Source organism: Corvus hawaiiensis, chromosome 9 (genome assembly GCF_020740725.1).
Source record: "Corvus hawaiiensis isolate bCorHaw1 chromosome 9, bCorHaw1.pri.cur, whole genome shotgun sequence".
Taxonomy (NCBI): domain Eukaryota; kingdom Metazoa; phylum Chordata; class Aves; order Passeriformes; family Corvidae; genus Corvus; species Corvus hawaiiensis.
This window is the reverse complement of record NC_063221.1, coordinates 21,619,429-21,640,013: the sequence shown is the minus strand read 5'-3', so window position 1 is coordinate 21,640,013 and position 20,585 is coordinate 21,619,429. Positions and strand designations below refer to the sequence as shown.

The window sequence follows — 20,585 nt, the reverse complement described above, 5'->3', positions numbered from 1 at the left end:
ATTTGCCAGCACAGCAGTGTGTACTTCTGGTTACCAAAAAGCCAAAAAGCTAGTGTGAAGAAAAAGAGTGAATACTTCACAAAGAATATACATCATAGCCCTTTAAACTTTGAATAAACTGTGGTTGCAGCTGAAAACTCTGAATCCATAACCAGTCTCTTAAAAGAATATTTAAATGATAGTAAATTAATATGAAAGCATGTTTTAAACCCTTCGACCATGCTGCTTTCATCTACTGGAACTGCAAAGCATGTGCTACATTTTCAAAGTATCACTCAAGTTTTTCATCAGCCATTCCTCTATCTTTCTGAAGACTTCTGAATATAGGAATTTGAGCACTATGACAAGAAATGAAGGGGAAAGAAAAGATCCTGACAAAAACAAGGCCCTTCTCTAAAGCTGATGCAGAATTATTTTCAGACAAAAACCGTGACCAAGACATTATTTTCCAGGCTCAAACCTTATACCCATTCTAGTCAAAAAGGATCCCCACCTGCTGGGTTAATTTACCTGCAGACCAGCTAACAAGTAAGAGCCAGAAACTACAAGCTTAGTGCCTGCACTGGGAGTCAACAGGCTGCAGAAAAAGGAAGGACAATTAAGTGCACATCTCTTCCCTTTTCCACTACCAAATTTCTGCTGTGGTTTGAAAGGCTTTAAGCTCAAGTAAGAGTCTGAATATCCAGAAATTTGTAACGAACAGAGTATGAAAGCCTTACTGCATAAGAAATTTAAAAGCAGAGAACAAAAGAAACACAGCAATATTTCAAAGATCATAGTGACAGTCTGCCTAGAACCATTTAATGTGCTTAAGAAAAACTAAATAAGCAGGCTCTGAACTACTGAAGCTGGTCCACAGATAGAGCTCATTTACTGATACGGTTTTTAGAGTTTTTGGATTATTATGACAATGACGAATTCATACTTTTAACATGAAATATACTGCTGTTACAGTCCAACACAACCATCGGAACTTAGAGGGGGTTCAGCAACTCCACCACAGTGTGCAGAAGGAATTTTTCCACTCAGTTCCTCCCTACTTTCTATCATTGGTCCTGATCGGCAAACATACCACAGTCAGTATGAATTGAAGATTACTTCTGTTCTGCTGGGAGCCTGTTAGCTGACACAACACCTTGATTTATGGATACCAGCAACATAAATCCATTTTTTAGCCACAGGTCTAGATACAAAACAACTGTACACAACACAATATTCATCAGTATCTTGAACGCTTATCTCTACAGTCTTTACAGGGACACTGCAAATCTGGGGGGGAAAAAAAAAAAGTATCTGAAATCCCAAAATTAAACACTTGAAGCTGAAAGTAAGAGCTAAAATTACTATAAACTGAATGTTAGCAGAAACGGAAAAAAAAAAGAGCCTTGTTCTGTCAAGGACCTTGCACATTTAGCAATTTTTCTGTCTAGAGAGAATCAGCATTCCCTTGCACTGTCAAGCACACTCCTTGTCAACTGCAGGAAAAAAAGACCTTTCTTCAAATGAAGCAGGATTAAAAAAGATAAAGAAAAATTATCATTATAATTTTAAGCCTTAGGAAGCTTAACTAAAAAAAAGAGGAAGGGGAGAGTAGTATAAACATGCATTTTAAAGTAATTAGATTTAAACTGAAATTATGCTGATAGGAGCCTTTCAACATCAAGAAAGACATTTTAATTTTTTCTAATTTACTTTCTAAAAAAAAAATCAAGTCACTTGAACTACACTACATTTTACATATAAATAAATTGTAAGATAAAGATTAGGTAGGTGGACATTCTAATGTATTTACATACACATCTACATTTAATACCCACACACACACAGGTATTTTGGAAGAGAAGTTCAGAACTGTTTTCTCAAAATTTCTGCTGTAACACCATGAACTTTTTGTATACTTATTTAGTGATGTACTAACTGTCAAGTCTACAAAAGAGTTTTGATTCTTCTCTCCTGCAGATAAGCCTAAAATCCCCTGCAAGTGAGCACAAAGGATGTATTTTAACCAGTCATTTATGTAAGAACAGAGACAGCTCATGGCCAGTGAGATCAAACCCCATGATACTGCTCACAAATGGCTGAATTCTCTCCTCCAAAGGCTGCATCCCAAACTGGCTCCTCCAGGCACGTGTTAAGCCTTGAACCACTCACAAACATTGTCCAGCTGGGATGAGTCACAACGGTAACAGGGGCCACACTGACAGTGACACAGCCCGTGATGCGAGACAGGACATCAGCCTAATTCACAAGGACAGATGCAGCCTCGGCCTGTCTTTAAGGAAGTTGTCTTGGTTAGCTTGGTCAGTTTTGCTGTGGATCAAAGAAAGCCACTATCAGGGCTGCTTGTAACAAGAAGAAAGAAACCTGCTGTAAAACTGCTCCTTCATTCTAGCCCTAGGAATAGCAGCCCACCAGCACTCCTAGACTGGCAGAATGACCTGTAAAAGGCAGTCCTCTTCAAAAAAGCATAAGGGATAGAAAGGCCTAAAGAAGAGAAACAGGTCAACACTGAAGAGAATTTTCTACTTCCTCCTCTTTGCAGGTGGAAGAAGGGAACACGTCAGGATAAAGATAATCATCACTATTCTTCTGACCTTGTCTCTCCCTTTCACAGAGGGACACAAGCAAATTGGTTACTCCTTCCAGAGATAATTTCCAGATGCCTGGGGAGGCACTCACTTTTGCTCAAAACTAGTTATGTCAGGAAAAAAATCCAAATACAGCTGATGGAATTTGTGCTCGGATCACGTGTGGCAATTTGAGGCTGTAATTTCACAAAATTAGTTGGCCTCTCTGTGTTTAGTTCATTCATATTCGACACTTAAACCTTTATAAAATTAAGGGCTAATTTGTTGTAATACAGTTTCCTTTGTATGTTTCATTTCTTTCAAAACAATTCTATTACAGAAACAAAGGTAATTTTTCATGAATTAATTTTCCGGTAAGAAACAGTCCCTTCTGTCTGAATTGAGCATGACAGCAGAGTGCTGCCAACAGTGGCAAAGCAAGCTAACACAGTGGCATATCAGCAAATACGGCATCGTGCCTGACAGCTGGTAATGCAAAGCATAAGGAGATCTTGATTTTCAGGGAGAAGTCTAGAGGGAAATGTAAAATCAGATGAGAAGTGGGAAGCAGTAAGAGATAGCAGAAGAGAAGGATCTCGAAAAATTCAATTTAAAAGTTATTTTTATACTGCCACTGTGACTGCTCTTAGATGAAGGAAAGTGAGCATGAAACAGAAACTGTGGAAAGTGAATCTAAATCCAGTAAAATGTGTCAAGATATTTGGTGAAATATCTTATTTGTTATTTATATTTGCATGCTCTCTCTTAAGGGAGAAATCCTGTGAAAGTCAATATGTGCTAAAGGAAAGTAAATTCCGAGCATGAGAAGGTGGCATGTTCTGCAACAAGTGCTAACCCAGCCCATGGTCTTCTACACAGAACAGCTGCAGTGGCTTTAGGGCAGAGATGTATTTTACCTTGTGCAAGTTTTACAAAAACACGGGGGAAAAAAAGTACAACGTGTGATCATGAACTGGGTTGCTCATGGCAGAAATGTGCTGTTAAGGCATTCAAGAGACAGAAAAGTCTAGGTAACATAAAACCTGTCTCTCTGGGTAAATAAAAACATTCACTAATTTTAACAGGCAACAGGACTAAGGTTAATATTTCCTCCTTCTTATATGTTTCCTAGACTTGATGGCCCGGACAGGTCACAGAATTTCATGCCTATGACCCATGCACAGGTAATACTGCATCTCTTTGAAACTCTTGCTCCTTGATGGTAAGTTCTAATAAGGAACCACCTCTCTTGGAAACGATACAAACTGGAAGTCAGAGTATCAACAGTGTACAAAAGACTATCAGAGACAAAAATGCATGGGAAGAAGGCATTTGGGGATCACCTTCTTTCTTTTCTGTAGACACAAATGATTTGTGCTGCTCAAGTTCTGCCTGGCTTGTTTGAGACATGACTTCTGAATAACGTGAATGAAAGTACTGGAATGGGCTGTCCCACTTGTAGAAGTAGCTCTGAGCAGAAACAGTGCAACTGCTCGGACAGTCAGCATGAGACCAAGGGATGCAAATAACACAGCAGTGCCTAAATCTGATACCCAAGACTGAAAGGCTGAAATTATTTATCTAAACCTGTGTACAGCACTGATAGCTTTATTGACTGTAAATACATGAACACACTTGCATTTGGCAATAAAAAGAAAACAAAATACCAGAGGTTTATGCACCACATCAGAAAAAGTTATTAGCTTTCCTATTAAAGAGAGGCTGAAATGGGCTACATCGGGTTTGAGTGAATAGTTTTTTAAATTGGCCATTGAGAAATTTATCTACCATATCCATAGTACAGAAGATTAAGAATTAGACCTTGGATTGAGGCCAGGTACTTGATCTATTTGTTAAATCCTAACTTCACCCATATTTAAGAATTGGGTATGTTTAAACAACAAAAGCACTAAGGTACATGGAAAACACCAGTGCTTGAAAAGATGAGATCATACTTAACTCTGCTCTTCTCCAAAAGTGTGCTCATCAATGCTCTTCTTATCTTTATAAGGGAATGCCAGATTTGCCTACACTCATGTTTACCACATGGATAGTCACAAAGAAGAGAAACAAATACTTGAGAGCATCATCTTTGCAGGGAACTTCCTCACAACATCTCCTTCCTGGCACAGTTTCTTTAGTTAAAGGGTCAAAACTCAGTGGTTTTTTTGTTGCTGCAACCTTTGCTCAGGTGAGTGTGGATGTCTCCCTCTAAAGACCTAATAATGCAAACAACTTCCTTCACTACTCTAGTCCTGAGCTCTGGGATGCTGGGCAGCTGGGGACTGACCTTGGGGGACCTCTCAGGGCTTTCTCACAAAGCTAATGCTCATCTATGCCCTTCATTGCTGTGCAGTCTGAATGTCTTTGGATGGCAAAACCATTTGTGCATATTCAAAGATGAGGAGAGGAGGAAGCTGTGGTGGAAAGGTACACAAGCATTTCACAGGAACAGCCAAAACCACCAAGATTCTCATCCACAAATGCTGTGACTTCCACTCAATAATGCTAGCAGCACCTACTGCAGCAGATGGCAGACTATCAAAGACAGCTTCAAAGGAAGATTGCACAAAAATGAACAATAGAATATGGAGATAAAGGAAAAAAATAAATTGACAGCAAAAATATCTTTGATGCAATGAAAAGCTAAATCAGTGTTAGACACAATCAGTTTTATAATTTTTTGAAGAAGGAAGCTACTGATTTGCATTGTGAAGAAAAATTAACTACTTCAGCTTGCTGGCCTTTACAGAGAGATATTCCTGTGGAATAAAGCAGCAAAACATCTTACAGTTCAGAAATGCAAAACACTTTTTGTGATCTGTTAATTTCTTTTCAAATAAATGTGAAAGATTTGGACCCAAACTAATCATACAGACTTATTCCTGGAGTTTAAAAAATACCTGAAATCTGTGAATGCACAGCACTTTCTCTTGAACCTGATAATAAAAAAGGTCTGCTGGTGTTCCCAGAGTCTGCCAGACATATTGCGTCCATAGACTGGATAAAAATTGACTGCAACAAATGTTTCCTCTGTCTTTCTGTGATCCACATGATTTCTTATCTGAAGAATTTCAGGTGATTAACCTTTGTCAAGCCACATACCCTTAGCCATCCTAAGATCCTAAAAAGAGGTAACACAAATCTATAGTGTGTTTTAACACAGGTTGACCAGTATTGTCTCTCTCCTCTTTTCTAGCCAATGACTTTTGTCAAAAAACGTCACTGGAGGGATTCACTGTTCTGCCTGCTCCTATTTTTATTCTGAGCCAAGACATAGGGAAGGAATTAAAAAGAATATTAGCTTAAGTAAGCAGAACTGGCTTTCCTGCTACTGGAAACCACATGACCTATAGGGCTTCATTTTGTTATCTCAACTATTCCACATTTTAGGTAAATTAGAAAATCTCTTTTGAATTAATTTAAAACTTCCACATGATGATGCTGCTGAAGCACAAAATGCTAATCAAAAGTTGGAGATAAAAAGACCCACTAAGTCTCTCCTCTATCACTGAAAATCACCACTTGAGTCCACGGCTAAAAGAAGGTGCTCATTGCTTAATGCTAATTCATTCTCACAACAGGCAGGTTTTGTGACGGGAAAAAAAAAGAACAGAACAAGTGTCAAATTTCCTAAACTTGGGGCACGTTTATAAAGACAAGTCCAGCAATACCAGAGGAGCTTCTACTGATGGTTCAAACCAGTCAAAAGAGAACACTGCCAACCTCACTGAGCAATCTTTTGATCCAGTTTGAAGTGCGTATGTGCTGTCCTTAAGAACTGAGGCTGCAAATTTCCCCCTTGAATCCATTCCCTCTAATTGCATGGGAAAATGTTTCCAAGAGTGGTTAAAAACCATACAGGTTATTATCACTCTATGTCTGGAAAGTCATGACTGAATTTCACAGGAATCTCAAAGAAGAAAGTCCAAATCCTCCCATGCCACCACATCACACATGCAATTTAAATACTGCTACCAGTACATGCTGAAATTATACTTTCAGCAGGATAAAGCAAGCTTGTTCATTTTTCATAACTGAAAGTTTATCCACAGTGCCTGATCTTTATGTAGATCAATTCAATACCACCTGCCAGTGCACTGCAAGTCAGGAAAATCAGTAGGAAGATGTTTTTAAATCAAAGAATTAACCTGGGAATGTGCCATTATTTAGTGGCCACAATTAGTCTTTATAGCAAAGTTCATCTTGAGTTTAATACTACTGTTCTTTCCTGGACATATTCAAATAAACAATATATCTGCACTGGTTCATATTGTTACACTTTTCAACAGACACCTTCTAAAAACCCCATAATACACATATTTTAAGTTCCAATATTTCTACACCTACAGTGCATATTTTTGTTATTTCAGTTCATGAGTCACATAATGTACCATCCAGCTGTAATTTCTCATGAGACTGCTTAGTTCAGTACAAGAATCTGTCAAAGTAGCAGTGTTCTCTGCCCAAAACCATCCTCAGACCTTTTACCTTACTCCCCTCATTTCAAGCTTCCTATTTTGCTTTTTTGACCCTTTACTCCAATTAATCAAGGGAGCTAACCACACAGAAATACAGAAATCTTGTTTCTAAGGTACTTTCAGAGACCATCCACTTCAGCCTCCCAACACCAGCTCAGGTCAGCTACAGCCCTGTCCAGCTGAATCTTGACAACCTCCACAACCTCTCTGTGCTAACCCACCCTTCTTTGCAAACGTTTCTCCTCATGCACAACCTGAACCTCTTACTACTACAAGAGTTTACCTTAACCACCTCTGTGACTGCATTCCAAACAGCTGCAGCCTGCAATTACACTTCTGCCTTTTAAGGGCAAGCAAGCCCAAATCTCTCAACCACCTCTCACAGGATGTGTACCCTAGGCAAGGTTGTATCTTGGCAACCCTTCTCAACATTGTTATTGAAGGGGAAGGCCAAATGCCAGACAGAGTGTTTCAGGTAGGGCTTCAGCAGCATCAAAGAGAAATGGTAACAGTATTGCTCAACCTGCTAATGAGACTCCTCATGTAGCTCAGTAGGCAGCTTGTCTTATTGATGGTGATGGCACTGGTGCCCATCTCCACCTCCAGGGTCCTTTATAGCAGGGCTGCCGATCTGCCTGGCAATTCCCAGCCCCTACGGGTGGGACGTTACAAGGGAAGACACCAACTGTACTTCTATCCACAAGTGTATACAAGAGCATATACAGGTACCTGTAATAGACCCAGATTTTCTTGAAACATGCTATACCCTAGGCACTCAGAAAATTAATCGTAAAAATTACAGCTCTGGGCTTTTGAGAAATGGTTTACTGTGCAATCATGTCTCTCCTGAATACTAGATGTTGCTTTTGATCTTTTTTGCTACAACATGATCGGTAACACATTTCCATAAAGCAAACTACCAAGATACACCAAGAATTGCAGAACACTGTACTACAAAACTTAATCAACTGTTTTCCCCTTTTTCACCAGTGCTGTTCCTCACACAATTTAAGTGGTCCCAGGAACAAAAGCAGAAGCAGCAAGTCATACCTATCCCTGTGTCAAGTACATGGCACGCCACTTGCCAACCTCCCAAGAGGCACACAAACGTGGCAACTCCCCTGCCTATCCAGGCAAGCCACTAGGTCTGAGGCCTGTGGGACAGAAAGAGGGACTTTATGTCCTTGTGTTCAGCTCAGGGCTCTACTAATTCCAGTACCTGTCAGCTGTACCTATACAAGACATATATCTTGATTTGCAAGTTATTCTTAGTTGCAAAGCCAAGCAATAGGCTGGAGAAACCAAACTTCTAATACTCACAGGTGGTTTCTTATCCAAATACTGGACACAAAATCTGGCATCTCAGACACCTGCCAAGTCCAGAGTTCCAATTACCTCACCTTTTTCTTGCAGGGAAGGGACAGATGCAGTAGCTCAGAGCGTGCCACAGGCTGTCAGCACCCTTTCTCTCTGCAGTCTCCAAGGGACACAGCTAGAGCAGGAACAGAAACAGCTCTGAGGGCTACAGGCATGTCCCTCCCCTTTCTTTCTTCTCAGTTACCTTAAATTCTCTGTACAGATTTATTTGTCTTACTGCAAGAGTAAAGAGATAAAACCATTTAATAGGGAAAATCTTATTTACAAAGTTTCCTTTTATTTACTTATCAACTCTGCAGCATGGTAAATGTCAAGCAATGTTTAAGTAATCATCAAAGACCTTTATAAAGCAATAAAGCAAAAGCTACTTCTATGAAATGTTCCTAAAAAATTCATCAGCACATTTTTCAACACCTATATGGGTTGGACTTGGCCAACAGTAAAAATATGTTAGCAGAGTTATTATACTAACAAAAATGTCTAATGACGTCTAATATTAAATAGTTATTTTTAAAATGGGACTTAAACTTTTAAAATTAAACCTTCAGTATTCAGTCATGTCCAAACTTAAGCTGACTAAGTCTTTCTAAGACTGTCTTACAACAGTAGAGTACATGCAGCAAATGGGTTTACCTGGTTTTACTTTCAAAACCAAAACAGAAAAAACCAAAAAGTTCACTCTTTTGTCAGAGGATTGTTCCATGTTTTTTCTTTTAAAACAAATGCGAGGGTTTACACAAAAATGATTTATGACTTCAACTCAGATTGAATGCTGAGTATTACTAACCTAATCTCAGTCTTTATCTCATTCTTATGGTAGGTTCTTCCATTATTTAAAAGTAAATTTTTGCAAATGTTTATAATTTACAGAACATTGCATCAGTAAATCTGAATGTTAAGTGTACATTATCAGTAGATACCAGCACCAAGAGACAGTGTAAAGCAGAAAAGATCAAAATGCCAATCTGTCACTCAGTTTTTAGAACATCAGCCTCTCAGTACACCTTATGTAAAAGAAGAAACTCTTCAGTGCTGGTAAGGTCTTTCACAATCCCACACATATTTGAGTGTGTCTGTGTGTGTATATGCATACGCGTAAAAGGCAACTTTGAACTTAAGGCAAAAATTAAAAGTTTCTTAGTTCATTTAGCACAGATAATGAAGCCAGATTTCTCTCCCAATACCTTCAGATGGAGTAATTAACAGTTATAGAAACAATGGAACAACTCCAATTACACAGTAACAGGCTTAAGAAAAAAATTCCAAGTTAAGAGAAGCACAAAGCAGGCAAAAGCCAAAAGATTTCATTCTAAAGAATTTTACATGCTACATTATCAAATATATGAGGTCTAGTGAAGAGTTTACATGCTGTCTTGTGCCTTTTAACTTCATATTTTACACATTTCATGGAAAACTAACTTCTTTTTTAATTCACCCATTTTCTCTCATGTTTTTATCACTGTTCAATGTACCTGTCACCAAAACTGCTAGAGTACTTTGAATGGAAACAGCATGGTGTAAGGTGTGTACCTTTCTTGTATATGTTCATTGCTCAGCTACAGTAGATCCTCACTCACAAGTGGGACTCCCACACACAACTACAATGTAAGTAACCAAAACCATTGGCACTGGATTTTTACATTTACATTTATTTTTACATTTACATTTTTACAGCAGGAATATCAAAGTATTTTAATAGACATACCACAAAGCCCTTCTACTTGCATCACCACATAGTTCTACTCTGGCTTTGGGGTTAATAATAGCCAAAAGTGCACGATGGCAATTGAGTATGCTAGTTCTCGATCCAAGGAAACCAATAAAAAAATATTTTCTTTCTGCATTTTAAGACTAATACCTCTGTTGCAATTCTTCTGTGTGTACTCTGTAGAGGCCATACGGTACAACAGAATCTTATTGCAAAACTCATAGTATGTGTTGACTATTTGTGGTTAGTGTATATATTCTTTATGGCTGCTGGTCAACTGAGATTTCATGGGCGTAAGCTTTTTACACTTTAATGTCTTATTTCCTAAAAAAAAATCCAAACAAAAAAACCCCACAAAATCCCCAAACAAAAACCAACACAAAAAACCCCCAATCAAAACACCAACCCAAAAATTCCCCAATCAAAATACCAACAAAACCCCGCTTCTGCTGCATTTGTCAACACTCGGATGAAAGCGGCAAACTCACCCATCCCAACTGATGAATACCTAAGTCACTTTGAAATGAAATATTTCCATTTCAGTAACTATACTGCACAGTAATATACTGAACTTTCACTAGAGAGCTGCTCAGTGACTGCAGTTACTGTTTTATTACAGAGTCCTGGACTGCAAGGTGATAATACGGTATTTACTGATGCACGGTGCTCACGGAGCGAGCGAGGCCTGGCACACAGACACGGAGGGGGAACCAGCAGCAGGCAGCAGCGCTGCTCTGCCGGGCTGACTGCTAAGCAGCCAACAACGCTCACTGCAGCACTTGCCCTTTAGCACAGGCGGGGCTCTGCTCAGGATCGGGGCAGCACCGCAGCGCCGCTGCCTTCCCAGAAGAGCCGGCAGCTTGCAGTCTACAGGGAAGCCATATAAACTCTGTAAAATATGATTACTGACAAGAAAATGAGAGTGCTGATGGTTCTCCACAGGTAGAAATTCCTGGGGTCTTCCACTTATCTCAAGAATGTGTGGTTTCCTGCTATTCAAGAACTTTTTGCTACTGATCTTATGGCTATAGAAATATGTTGACTGTGTATGGGCCACTGCATCTTCAGTAAAACCACCATTGCACAAGAGGTGTTTTCAGTGGAGAGCAGAGGATATTGAAAGGTTATATAGCTTGAATTTCAGACAACGGCATAGCCAAGCACAACACAAAATGGTAAGGTTATATTATAGTCTGCTCAGGAGTACAATGAAAGAGTATAATGAAGGTCTGGAGTTTTGTTTTGTGGCATTCTGGTTTGTTTGTTTATTTCTAAATAAAACATAACTATTGATCTCTTTGACATACACATTAACTCTTACAGACTAACCACATACATTATATGTCAAAATTATTTTCTACTGGAACCTTATTCACTCCACTGTAAATTGATGGTACATTACTATTGCTATGTTTGTTCTTTGAACAAACAAATACTTTTAACTGTAGGTAGACAGTAGAGCTGTAAAGGTAAGCAAACCCAAAGTGAAACTGGCATAGGATAAACTGCAACAATACAGATCCTGAGAGAGTATTGGAGTATTCCAAGCAGATGCCAAGTCTGGAAATGCCTCAGTCAGCTCGTAGGAAGGATGTTATTTCACAGCAGCCGCTTTTGATAGCAGAGAAAAACACAATGGAAGCCCTCTGTCCACTACTTGCTCTGGAAGCCCCCAGCCCACCTGTGAATACACCATCGTGGTGCTGGCCCACACTGCAACAAAGGGAGATATGCAAGTCTCGGCCAAAACCAGAACACGCTTTTTTACCTGTATCTGGAAAGACCAGACTAAGACAGTATTAAATACTAAATTTTAGTAACTATTGTACAAAACCATAAATTAAAAAAACCCAAACAAACAATCAAAGAAAGTATTTTCATTTGGTGAAAGACATCCTTTCCCCAAGTTTAGTCATCTGGAGAGAAGTATTTTGCAAGGTGGTTTATTTGCTTGCACCACCTAGTGGGGTTTAGTTTAATCTACCAAAATAGTCAGAGGTCAGTTGCGCTCCTACCTCATGACATTAGTGACAGACAGCATTTTCTCACAACATAATGTTTCAAGCCTCCACGACCCACTAACAGCATTACACTGCTAAGTTTCCACACGTCTATAAAAACACAGCACAAAAAATGCAAGACAACAATACCTGTTTTGCTTGAATTAAGTTCTGCAGGAACTTAAGAGATGTCACAGAAAACTGTTTCATCAAGTGGTGTTTATGAGTTTCTAAGCCAAAGTATGTGTCAACAGTACCTTGTCAGAGTGTACCACACAAACTCCAGAGTCTGAACAGATTGTTAGGTGGTAACAAGGCCACACACTGAGATGTGGAGGACTTCTGCAGGCCTTTTGAATCAAACCCCTGGCAGAGGCAGGCACACAGTGCAAAGGGTTCTGCCTGCAGGAATGAGGGCTCATCAGGCAGCAGCAACCACTTGTTGCAGTGGTTCACCTGCAGCAGAACAAGCACCTACACTGCCTCTGCCCTGGCTCCAGGTTGTTCCACCAGTTTGGGCTCATAACCTGGCTGCTTTATAATCCACTGCCCCAGCACAAAACTACTACATGAAGTCCAGCCACACTGGAAAAGTTTATCAGGTCAAACCCCAACCTGATAGTAGACAAGAATTAATTAAATATGCCACTTAGGGCTCGTACTGAAACGCTAAACTGATCATATCCAGAATACATTCTTTTCCTAGTTATTCCTAGGGAGGAACTCACCTACTAGAGTAAGAAGTCTGTTGCATTTGATCTGAAGCTGAAGTCATGCTATATAGAGGCACTACAAAATGTTTTTAGATGAGGCAATTAAACAAGAGATCAGTGCCAAAGTGTTTCTAGGTCTTCCACGTGAATTTTGCAGAGATGGGACCATAAGCATTTACAGAAATTCACACCACCTTTCTTTCTTACAAAATTCATTATTTCATGATTTCAACTTAATCAGCTTCAGTTCTCACTTCCATACGGATGTGTATTTGTAACTCTGACAATAGCAGAGGAGAAAAAATGCTGTACCCATTTTACAATATGGAACTCATCACAAATGTTTCATTTGGATGCACAGGAAGACTTTGGGGAATGATGCAAGACTTTTTACCCTTCTATAAACTTCCATATGAGACTAGAGGAGAGGAAAATATTTTTGTTTCACAGTGGTTTATAAAAAAACCAAAATCTGTTTGCTCAAAAATGATGCCTTTTTTTCCAGAAGAAACAGATGCTAGTAACAACTGCTCTGATATGCACGCAAAGCCCCAGGCTACAGCTCTGTCTAGGACAGTTAAGTACCATCTACTACTACACACAGAATCATCTAACAATGGGAGAGGATAACTGCTGCAGCCAAGCACACAACACCACAGTCGTTTGAAGACAAGGCAAGAATTGAATCAGACTGCATTAAAAAGAAAGGATAAAGTGTTTGCTGTTTCCGTTTTAGTACTCAAACTTTTAGATTGTTTCAATCCTCATAGGAAGCATTTTTTCAGAACAGAATATTCAAGTGGTTTTTTTCACAGTTTTCTTACTTGGTTAAGGTTCCAACATGGGCCATTTTGCTCTGTGAGGACTAAGATCAAATTTAAGACAACAGCCACATAGGAAGTAGGAAAGAAACGATGCTTGCAATTTTATCCCATGTACATTTGATGCTCACCCACATAAAATCTAATCCTGCTCAACTATGAAGCAATATATAGGCAAAACACCAGGCTTCTTACCCAATACCAGTGCACTGCAGAATGCTGACTCCAGTCAGAAAGACAAAAAAGACAAAAGAAGTATCAAAGCTCAGCCTTTAAGCTAACCACTGATATCAGAATATAGGTTCAGATACAAAGGCACAGGCAACAGACTGTACCTGTTATTTTATGTAAAGGCGCTATGAATGGGCAACCCACACCCCTAAACTTATCAATGTTCTTTCCTGAAATTTTTATGTCCAAGAATTTTAAAGCTGCCTTTGCCACTCCTGTCCTGAAGGACAGTGCTGTGTGGTCAGTTGACCCCATGAAGAACTCATAGTAGTGCCACTGTGGGACCATATTTATTAGTAGGACTTCGGTCATGCTTATATCATAAAGGACATTTTCAGAGCCCAATCTACTACATAGATTAAGGCTGTGGTTGTTCAGAAAACCATTTGCAGAGAAAAAAAAGGCAAGAAAAAAACCCAAACAAACAATAACTCATAAAACTTCCAATTATTTTTAACCAAATTCACAAAAGTATCTCCTTCATAGGGTCTAATGGGGACTAAACACTAAAACTTTATCAACAGTGGTCCTGTTTTTAAACAAAGACAAGCTGCCGCTTATCAGGGATTTCTAAGATAAAAGCTGAGCAGTAATCATATTTGCCTTAAATTTCATTTTTATTTTTAATGCTTTACGAAATGGCCCTCACATTTTCTGTTACATTTCTGCTCTTTTTACTCAGCTATTTTCTAAAGCACTGGTGGTTGCTATGGTAACTCTGGCTTTTTTCCCCCTCAATGTTCATGCAGGTTTTCATCAAACCCAATGACTTTTTTTTAATCTTATCTGCTCTATAACAATAGTTCTTTGACTAAGGTGCTGGATACTGTACCAGTTGAGAATCCTTGTATTTCACAATAGCAAATGAAAAGATGGTAAGTTTTGCTAAATTCTGAAAACTAGCAATTAAAGTGGGAGGTTTTAGGGGGTTGGTTTGTTTGTTTTTAAATGTCTGAGTATATTTCTTTCTTCCTTTTTATCTGCATATTATTCAGGTAAAAGATAAAACTGATTTTTAAAAATAGCAGTGCTTGAGGAACAGAAGACCTTGTGTGGAAACTTTTCAAAAGACAAGTAATCGCTGCTGTTTCACACAGACTAAGCAGGACACAACTAAACTAAATGAGAACTGTGTTATTTACTGCATTTCCACTACAGATTAACATCGGTCCAAATATCCCTGCCACAGGAAAAACGTACTTCTGGCCACTTGAATACAGTATTTCTTAAGATCAGCACACAGTCTTACCAAGTTGATCTATAGCCTACAGGGAACAAACTGCATATGCCAACAAACAGATGATGTATATGCAAAGATTTGAGCCCTTTCCAAACACTTTTCCCTAAGATTCTAGTTTAAATCTATTTTTCCAAGAATATTTAAGTTTAGGGCTAAAATTTTCAATGTGGATTTGGTCTTAAAGTTTTGCTTCTCCTTGTATTAATGCAAAGGAGATGCACTCTTGATATTTTCTACAGGACAAGGTTATCTTTTTCTGCTCTAGATAGGAAGAACCTCTCAGGAGGACTTACCACCTTACTCACCAAAAGTAATACACACAGCCATTCAATCAGACTGAGCTGATTAAATGACACAAAATTAAATGAACATACAGGACTGAACATTCAAAAAAATAAATCCACACCAAACTTTTAGCAAGAAAGAGATTAACTGCTTCATTCACTAAACGAGGTCCAAAAGTAGCGTTACTGGACTGAAATTTTCCTCCAAGATTATTACCTGAACCTGGCCCCTGACTTTGTAATATTTACAGGCAGGGCCGTATTGGAGACAGTTTGGTTCAGTTCAGCAGAGTAGGCTACTGAAATAACCCTTGCTAAAATAAATTCACCTTTAATGGTGTAATTTTCTTAAGCAATATCAAAAACATGAGCAAAAAGAGAAAGGCTTTACAAGCTAAGGAAATTATTGTTTCATAGAATTCAACTCCGAAAATGATTTTGTATTACTTTCTCTGGGGATGGTTTGCATTCAATATCCATTTGCCTCAACAGTAATAATTCATCTTTTTGTCTTTTATTACAGTTACAGAAATTTGCCTTAATTTCAGGTTTTATCATCAGAAGCGCATTATGTTTTTTGACTTGAGTAGATGACTAACACATATATTGCTGTTATTTCTGATTATATTGATTTCCTGATTGCCTCCTCTCCTATTAACTTTTTCCAATTCTATTTTTCTATTTAGCATATCTAAAAATTACTCTTCTATTTTACAAGGACAGGTGAAAATAAATAATCTACAATTTCCATCACTTCATTTCAGCAATTTTTGTTTCTCTTCCAATTTCTGGTGAAGTTAGCTTTATTATATAATTATTCTTTTTACAATTCTGATTACATTTAACAAAATAATCTGATTACTAGATGAGCACAGTAGGCATAAAATGCATTAATACATTAATTATTCCCTATTTCAATTTACATTACCCTAGTTTTACTGAGACTTCAGTTTGTTACCGTGTTCAGGTTGCATATTCATTTGGCACATTAAAGATGGTTAGATTTCCTCAGTAGGTGGGATCTTCTTTCTAATGATATCTGTATCAGCCACAAATTCTACAGCTTCCTCTTATGCTCACAGCAAGATACAGGCAACAGTCACAGAGCAATTAGGGCTCTTCCATAGCTGCATTTTATGATATAATTACCAAGACATAAAATGAGCTTCCCCTCCCCCCACTTTTTCTTTCTAGTCTCAATGTATCTTCTAAAGGCCTTCATTTTACATCCAGAGAAAGCAGAAAAAACCAGTTAGAAACCAGTAAGAGACAATTACCTAGGCTATCTGAAAACTCAACTGAGTACCTCCTGGGTGATGTACTACCATAAATAAACACCACCTCAAACTACTAACCACTATTATTCTTAAGACATCTCTTGCATCTATTATTTTCATCCATAAAACTCATAAATGTACACAAAATTCAATGCAGTGATAATGATAATCTTTTAAGGACTGCACTGTAATTTTATGTTTTATATTTACTATTATCTGAATTTAAGAACAGTCATAATATGGCACAGAATTACCAACTGACTCATGCATACTCTCCCATAGCGTTAAAGAAATAATTATGTTTGCGCAAAACCTCAATAGTGCAGTATAATAAGAATTTTGTGACCTGAATGGAATCTGTTTCCAGAATATGTACAGCTACATAAAAAACTACATTTTTTTCTCCCACACTCCACCAACTGGAAGTGTGTCCTCCTCCCTGACCTTTCCACAACTTCCAGTGTTGCTGGAAGCATCCCCAAGAATGACAACTGGAGAAGCTGTTTTCATGACATAGCTACTTGTTATTAACTGAACAGACACATCACATAAATACAATGATTATTACTATAAAATATTTAGAGTGACACTGATGTAAACCACCTTTGAATCTATGGCACGAGAAGTCTTCCTGCCAGAGCTACCTAATACTTTCTCTTGTCCTTCCTAAATTACTTTATAAACACACAGATTAATAAATAGTCTAGTATTTTTCAGTAATGCCATTAGATTTGCAAACCACATAGAAATACTCTGATTTAAGGACAATTTTCTATCTAACCACATTTTTTGTGTGCACACAGTTTCCAGTTTTAAAACATTACAGCAGAGTGCAGATTTATCCATTTTACAGATATGCCATATATTTTTATGGAGACATTTGTAAAAGCTTCTAAGCATCTAATAAGATAGAAGTCAGCTCAGAATGTTTTGTAATAAAGTACCTGTTAGTAAAAACTGTATCAGAGGGGAACCACACACAAAGGAAAAAGGAACTAGGGCACTCTATTTGACAGCTGAGGAAGAAACAGAGGTTACATCCTCTATGGCTCAGATTTAGAGCAGTTTCACCTAGTGGCTGTTCTGCTCCAATTCCCCAGTTAAAATTTAGACCTACAGCAAGAAGTCTTCATTCCTATTTTATTCTAGCAGGGAGTCATGGTTCAGACTCTTAAATAACCAACAGAAAAAAAATACTAGCCAGTGGGGAACTATGAAGCTTAAATATTATGTTACAGTTAAATTGAGATAAACCTAAGAGTAACTACAGGGTTCACTATATTCTCCCAAACTAAAAAGAGTTATAAATTGCTAACTATTTAGAGGTGTTACTTTTGTCCTAGTATTTCAAACAGAAAAATGTTACTGGAATTCTAGAGCATGTCTGTGGTAACATGTCTCACTTGCAGATAACACAGGATCAGGAATCATCTAGGAATACAAGTAACCCTTTCTGGTTTTTATCTCACTCAAATTATTTTAATACAACTATAATATTGTCTGCACTACCCCACCCGTCAAATTTAGATAACTACTGTGGAACTAGAGGAAAAACATACTCTTATCTCCTCCTTTCACACAGTTTACACTTAGGTAGTGTTTCTGATTGCATAGAAGATCTAACCATTCCTATCCTTCAGAGCACTGTGCTGCTTGGGAGGAAATTCAGACGGATAATCTGCAAGCCAGATTTGGCCCCAGTTTTGGGAAGCTTCTGCCAGCAGAGCAGTGGCCCCGGTCTGCAGCTCCAGGAAGGCAGCCACAGGGAAAACATATTGGCACCAAGCAGCCCCAGCCTCCTGTCCCTCTGAGAGCCCAGATGGGGTCTGAGCAAACTGCAAGGCAAACGGCGCCGTTCAGCAGGACACCACAGCCCTCGGCACAGATTAACTCTGCCCCTCCGGGCCGCAGTGCCCTCAGTGAGGAGCACACAGACCATCTGCTCTCTCCTTGCAGTTCCCCTCCCAGCAGATCTGCCATGCCAGCGGAGGGCAAGTGGAACGGGCTCCCAGAGTGCCTGGGAACAGCTACGGTGCAGCTACGGCATTTGGGAGATGCATTTCAGTAGCATACTCTGACAGCCAGTTTGGCTTTCCGAGGCAGGATAAACGCACCCAGCTTTGGCTTAAGAGCATTCAATGTCCCAGGACAGCAAACCCACGTTCAGTAATGGTTAACTTGACGGGGGTACTCAGATTCCTCATGTTAAATGTGAATTCAAACGTTTTGCGAAGTACAAGAGGTAACCCACTTCTACAAAGTACCCCTCCATACATTCTGAAGCTGTATGAATCCAAATGTCTGTCATTTATTGCTCATTGCTGAAAAACCAACAATCTAATGAACATTTAAAAAAATATTGCAGTAAGAAACATAGTGAAAACATAACGTCAATTTAAAGATTATCATCTGTTGAAGATTAACCTGAAAGATTAAGCAGAGCTTTTCCTTATCCTTCAATCAGTGTCTAAAATTATACCAATACATTGCCAGTATTATTCAGTCTCTTCCTCTGCATCTGGTCCCTCCAGAATTGACTTTTGGTATGTTTTTCACATAGCAATTACACAGAGAATTATACAGAAAATACCACTGTAAAATTAAAAATACAGCAACAGAAGGCAGGAAGAAAGTGCGACATTTTTAATTGTTTCCGTTTCTGATAAACCATTCCCTTAGTAGAGGAATAAACTTGTACATCAGCTACACTTCAGCAACTTTTTTAACCAGTAGGAAGAGACATTTGAAATGGCTATCACATAATTTAAGGAATTTATGCTAAAGCAACTGTGGATACCAGTGCTCAACAACTATTCCTCCCTTCCCTACAGGAAAGGGGAGATTCTAGCCTCCACTGTGGTCTTGCCTTCTCTTGGGAACTACTGGACTGAACTACTAATGTCTCAACACTTGGCTGGGGTGGGAAAAAGACACATTCTCCCTCCCCAAACTTGCTTCTAAATTCTCATTCCTGCCTGTCACCAAAATGCTGTTCAAGTAATGCTGTGCTCTCACTAATTTTATGTAGTATGCACAAAGTGAAAGGTGAATTCCCTAAATAATCTGGTGGTTTCAATTTATATATGTTGGAAGTCCACTGTTTTGAACCATTCCCGCATCCATAAGAAACATAAATATATTTTAGTTACATAAAAAAATAGTAATTTCAGTTTGCAATAAATTCTGGTGCTACAATACAGAATATGAACACATTTCTACGCTTACACGCAGAGTAGCAACTTCCAGTTCATTTTGTGAAAGAGAAATCCTGTCTGTCTTTATATTCCAAATGAGATCAGATGTCTAGGCAGATGAGTAAGGCGTTTTCAACCTTTTCAGTTCTTTTTCAATATCATGTAAACTTGTGCCCAATTTAACTGGCAGAACAGAGGTGGGCTGTCACCATTCTGTAAAACCTGAACAACCACAGTTGCCACCTCAGGAATCTCCAAATAGTAAACTGGAACCAGCTGAATTAAGTTTACTAGGATTCAAAAGACATGACATATCCAACCCTTGAACAGGTATTCCTCCAGCTCCCTATATATCCTGCTTTCGTCTTTTTTTTTTTTTTTTCCCCACTTCAGGGGATACAAAACACTTCATTGTGCTTCATTACTTCTTGTTTGTTTCTCCTGGTATTTATGAATAACAAACCCATCATGCAATCAGTCTTCTGCCTGCAAAAATGCTGAATAAATCCCATTTTGCACTAAATTTTTTGTTTGCAGTATTACTATCTTTTCCTGAAAGATCAATCTCACCACAGATATAATATTTTGCTGTCCTACAAATTTTATAAAATAATCTTAGCAGTAGCTTGGGCACTTTGGTAGATGTATTCAGCATCTGTTTCTATAGATTTCTGATACTCTTGACCAAACAC

At 38.5% G+C, this 20,585-nt stretch overlaps 1 protein-coding gene across 2 annotated transcripts in view; it reads right to left on the bottom strand.

Moving 5' to 3' along the window:
* PIGK (phosphatidylinositol glycan anchor biosynthesis class K) overlaps nt 1-20,585 on the bottom strand; it is a 65,198-nt gene that overhangs the window by 23,615 nt on the left and 20,998 nt on the right. The window lies entirely within an intron of this gene.